Source organism: Phodopus roborovskii, unplaced genomic scaffold (assembly GCF_943737965.1).
Source record: "Phodopus roborovskii unplaced genomic scaffold, PHOROB, whole genome shotgun sequence".
In the NCBI taxonomy this organism is placed as follows: Eukaryota; Metazoa; Chordata; class Mammalia; order Rodentia; family Cricetidae; genus Phodopus; species Phodopus roborovskii.
In genome coordinates this window covers 27,189,001-27,195,000 of record NW_026125295.1, presented here as the reverse complement: position 1 = coordinate 27,195,000, position 6,000 = coordinate 27,189,001, and positions in this window count along the sequence as shown.

Here is a 6,000-nt window from a genome sequence, read left to right as displayed (position 1 = left end):
TCCCAACCCAGATGCACTCACTCACTTACTTCCAGGTCAGAGACAGAGAAGATCAGAGGTGGTCCTCTGTTTCTTGTGTAAGTGAATTCTCCCTTTCTCCCTGAAGAAACCTCAATCAGCCTGTATTGTGTCCCAGAATCTTACTACCCACATTACTCTTTAAATGAATAAAACAAGTAGTAAGACAAATCTCCATGATGGGAGAGAAGAGGAGGGAGGAGGACATGAAGGATATGGAAGATTGAGTCGTGGGATGAATAAAGGAGAGCCAGAAAAGATATACCTTAATAGAAGGAGCTATTATAGATCTAAAGAGAAATCTGACACTAGAGAAATGTCCAGAGAGCTACAAGGATGATCCCAACTAAGAATCAAAGCAATAGTGGAGAGGCTACCTTAAATGCCCTTTCCCTATAATGAGATTGATAACTACTTTAAATGCTATCCTAGAAACTTCATCTAGTAGCTGATGGAAGCAGAAGCAGACACCCACAGCTAATCACTGAGCTGTACTCCTTGAATTGAGTTGTAGAGAAGGAGGAGGGATATGCAAAGAGGTCAAGACCATGCTGGAGAAACCCACAGAAACAGCTGACCTGACCAAGTGGGAGCACACAGACCCCAGTCATAAAACTGGGAAACCAACGTTGGAGTGAACCAAGCCTTCTGAATGTGGGTGTCAGTTATGATGCCTGAGCAGTCTATGGGACCTCTTGCAGTGGAACCAGTATTTATCTGTAGAGCGCAAATGGACTTTGGGAGTCCATTCCCCATGGAGGGCTAGTCTCTCAGCCTAGATACACAGGGAAGGGCCTAGGTCCTCCCTCAAATGACATGATAGATTTTATGACCCTCCCATAGAAGGCCTCACTCTCCCTGTGGTGGGATGGGGGATGTGGGGGGACATGGGAGGAAATTTAAAAAACAGCTTATCTTTGCTCATTTTTTCCCAGTGCCCTACCTAATTTCGTGCATCATAGCTGAGCAAATAATATCATTGAACAAACTCTTAATGAACAATTTAAAATAATAGATTTTTAAAACAGGAAAAAAATGAGCTATGGGAATGAAATATTTGTTGTCATGTTTACAGACCGGGGCCTATACTCCAGGTTGATAAAGTGTGCCTGCCTCTACTGTGGCTCCTTTATGCATCAGAGACAATGAGTAATGGTTTCCATCAAATTACCCTCACAGAATTATTCAAAATACGTAGGTAATGCTGATCTCATGCACAATTTCCTCAAAGTTTCAGAAGATAAGGAAAAAAACGTCTTCATTTGTTATAGTTGCTTTATTTTCAGTTACATAGACCATTTTTTTTTAGATTTGACAGTGCCCACATAAACTATTTTTTTACATACCCACATAAACAGCAGTCAAATCTACAGCCCTTGACATGAAGTTATCAGAAGAGCTGAACATTTGTTTCCAATAGTCAGGACTATTAAGCCTCAATACAATGAAGCCAAAAAGCAGTGAATCCTAGCTAGTGTTTTTCCAATCTTAACATTGGCAAAGGATGAAAAGAGACACCAGTCTGCACAAATTCTATAATGTTATGTTGCATTTATTCACAATCTACTGTGACTAAATACTGGGACAAGGTTTTATTGTTCATTGTTGTATATCTAAGAAGAAAATTATGTTTCTAAACAAATACAATCTAAAAATAGATACAGAGAAAAATATCTTCATTATTATCTGTAATTCTGCTAAAAGAACACATTAATTATATAGGAAGGGAGATAGATCCCATTCTAAGGTACCTGGACTTGTGATATTTCTAATGAAGTTCTTGGATAAAGACTACTAACAAATGATTGCATTTTTGTATTATGTGTACAAAACTAAAGGACATTTTGTAGAAAAAGCAGTTTGCCACAAATATAAAACGCCAAAATCCTGACAATGATAAAACAAACAGCTGCATGTTCTTTCAAAATGACAGTTTTACCTTGCAGTCCCCATGTAATACAGCATTATATTGATTAGTTGATCACAATAAAGAGGCACTGGTGGAAGTCATAAGATAAATATCTTGTGTGACACCATTTTGAGGGAGACACAAACAATTGTCTACTCACCCTAGATAAGGAACCAATGACAGACCAAAGTACAAATCTCACCAAATTCAAGTTGGTGAATCAGTGACTTTACTGGGGTCTTTGCAAAAGTGTAGGGGGGGGGGGAATCACGTACAGAAGCAGGAATTACTTCAAGGGGCTCTGTCATTGAAATCTCGCTCTAACATGGAGCACATGAAATTTTGGACCCTGGGCAGTTAGTAAGCCATGTAACACATCTTTTCTTGGCATCATAGTTGGAGCTGGCCCCTTTCGGGAAGCTCAGCTGGTTTTTATTTCTTCCAGACAGCTCTATTAGTCAGCTTCTTCCAAGCAGCTCAGTGTGTCTGAACTTCTTCTATGCAGTTTGGCTAATCTGTGTGTCTTTGTTTTCCAGGCAACTGGTGTTTTTCTCCTCCCAGTCAGTTCAGTTTGTCTCTGCCCCTTCCAGAAAGTTTGGCTGGACCCAATATCCTAGGCAGTCTTTACTGCTTGGGGAGGTAGGGAGGGCTATGTCCATCTGGTCAGTTTCAGGGACTATCAGGGACCTCTGAGTTGTTTGCTTGCTGAGTTTTAATGAGCCTTCCTTTAGAACAGTGGTACTCATTCTCAGACTTTCTAATGCTGCAACCTTTTTGTTGTGGTGACCCCTTACCATAAAAATTATCTTTGTTGCTTCTTCATAACTGTAATTTTGCTACTGCTATAAATTGTAATATAAATATCTGTGTTTTCTGATGATCTTAGGTGACCCCTGTGAAAGGATAGGTTGCAACCCACTGGTTAACAAGTGCAGATTTAGATCTTCTATCAAGCGTTCCTGGAGTCAAAGTCTCAAAGAGCTTCCATATAAGGTGGAATATTTTAGCTCAGGGGAAATGTCTACACAATACTATCAAATTTATTCTTATTTATAAATCCAGAGATATCTTCAGGTAATTTTTCTTTTGATGTGTATATCCTCTTTCTTTTTTCCTTCCTTCCCTTTTTCTTCCCTTTTACTTTCCTTTTCTGAGAACTTTCAGTGATAAGAGTCTATTTTACTAACTTCTTTAATTTGATAAAACATAAAGTTCTCTTCAGCTACCCTGCAGGTATTTTTTAATCAGTCTGTATTTCATTATCTAGATAACACTTTTATTATTAAAGGTATGAAATGCAAGCCCGTCTTTCTAAGCAAGCCCCTTCATGTTATTGTCTCCTGCAGTCCTGCCTATCTGCTGTACGTGTGAGGATTCACTGAAAGACATGCCATCTCAGTGCCTATGCCCTGTTGTTAGTTTTGCAGCTCAGTAGTCACAGTTTTCAATACTGCTGTAAGGTTGGAATTAGGTCCTTGCCATCACAAACTCTTGACAAGTGTATCTTATTTTTTGTAAGATAAGAGTATAGGGTGGAAGGTTTTAAAAGTAGCCACGACTCAAACAGTTTCAAAGCCATTATGTAGATCAGATTAAATAGTTATACAGAATCACTAAAGTTTATGGAGTTACAGTTGGCACTGTCTGACATAGAAAACCTGACTGCATGCTTTCTTTCTTGACTCTGTTCTTGCCAGAATGAACCCAAACATACAATGGTTTCTAAATTATCAAATTGTTGTGAGGTTTGGCCTTAACATATTATATACACAAAGTACTTTGTATATAGCACATGGTTAATACACGGTTATCTTATTGCCATTCTTTGGATTTCCTTATATAACAAGGCTTTACTTTTGGATTGTTTTCAGTTTTGTATTTTCAAAAGTCTTTTGCACAGGATGGCTCACATTGATTTCATATTAATTTGCCTAAGTTAAGCTATTTCTGCATCCAAAATAGCTTTTGAAAGGAAGCCTTCTGAGAATGAAGCATTATTCATTGCTGGGAGATGTTTAACCACAGCCATTTTCTGATGAAAAGCCAACAATGAAAAGAAAGCAACTGTCAGCTACAACACAGCTACAGAGCTATGTGATGAACTAAGAAATATTCTGTGAAATATCATTGATTTTTATGAACTTAAGGTACATTCGGTTGTTTTTAAATTGAAAACATTAAAGTTTAAATTCAAAACACTAGTTCCACTTAGCTTCAATAACCAAAAGAAGTCATTGCAGTGGCCCAAGGTAAGCTTTGGCCAGGAACTAAATCTACCTCTTGGCATGTTTATTTCTTGAGATATTCCCTGTTTATCACCCTTTTTATTCTCTTAGCCACTCAAGATGAAGTCTTTTAAAGAAGCAAAGAGGTTGAGAAAATATGATTTTTACATGCTGTATGTGTGTTTTAAGATAAAATAGAAGCACCAGCCACTATTGCCAAGACAGATTATTCTGGATTTTCTTCTAAGACAGCATATGTGATGAGGCCTTCCCTGATTCTGTCATTAAGGTCATCTTGAAGTGGGTAAGCCACTGGCAGGACTACATATAGAGATGTCTCACTATAGGCTCTTACACAATGGTGGGAGGCAAACAGATTTCTGGAAAGCTAATTTACAGAAGCAAATATATGTGCATGTTTTAACACTGTCATTTAATCATGTGAGTTTCCTTTAGCTGTTAGGTGTGAAGGAGGCTCAAGAGGCATTGATTAACAACTTGTCAGAATCCGATGAAACAACAAAACACACAAACATTCTCTCTGTCTCTCTCTCTGTCTCTCTGGCTCTGTCTCTGTCTCTGTCTCTCTCTCACTGTGTGTGAACATGCCATCATATGAAACAGCTTTATTATAAAATAGGCAGCAAGTAAAACAGAAGTTTAGAATTCAGACAAGTCAAAACTGGAGGATCAGGAAAGCTAGCTTTCTAGGGTGGTGAGTCATGTGTGCACAAACCTGTTGCATTATGACTAAGGAGCATCAGACAGCACTCTATCCTGGGTTCTATACTTTGGAATAATGAGAATTAACAGACAAAACACTAAAGACTATAGTGTCTCTAAGGTGAGAGTCGTTGAATCGAGATTGGGCTCAGGTCTCTATAACATAACCTATATTTTTTTCTTGAAAATTGTAAGTATGAATAAAAGAATTGGATCTGCTCAGTTACCTCACTGAGAACTGGCTTGTGGTCCACTATTTGAGTTAGGCGCTCTTTACAAAGACAATCCATATGGAAGTTTGCACTCTTATGTTGGTGTATCACCTTGCCTGATGAGATCTCAAACAAATACCACAGAGACAAAAACAGAATACATTTCACTAGATTCTAGGAGGAGATATGATTCAGTCTTCCAAAAGCAGTGCCTGCCCAGGCCCTATAAAATCAATCCTAGTGAGAAGCTGCTAAAGACATTAGAGAATAATCCTTTCAATGGCACTTCTCTCTGCAGTTGTTGCCAGCACTAAATGATATTTTTTTATCTAAATCAATATGTATGTAGGTACAATAGGAGTACACTAGTGATTACACACTCTTCCTAGTTTAGCTAAAGAAAAGCTTATAATAATCTCTGTGCAACTATTTCTGAAAAGGTTATAATAATCTCTTTACAACTACTTCTTTAGAAAGTAGGAGGCGTGGGATGAGAAGAAAGTGGGAGTAATGTTGCCATGTGTTGGGGTTCGAATGACAAGGGCCCCTATAGGCTCATATAATTGAATACTTGGCCCACAGTTGGTGGAACTGTTCAGGAAGGATTAAGAGGCATGGCCTTGTTGGAGGAAGTGTATCACTAAGAGTGTACCTCATGCTTTCTAAAGCCCATGCCATTCCCAGGGAGCCCTCTCTGCCTTTGGATCAGATGGAAGCTCATGGTTTCTGCTCCAATCCCATGCCTGCCTGCCTGCTGCTGTGTTCCCTTCATTGAGAATCATATTCTGTAACCCTCTTAGACTGTAACCAAGTCCTGAGTACACTCTTGGTCTTGGTGTTTTGTCATAATTGAAAAGTGACTAAGACACCATAACCACGATTTTCTTACAATTTTCATGCTTGCTAACTCATA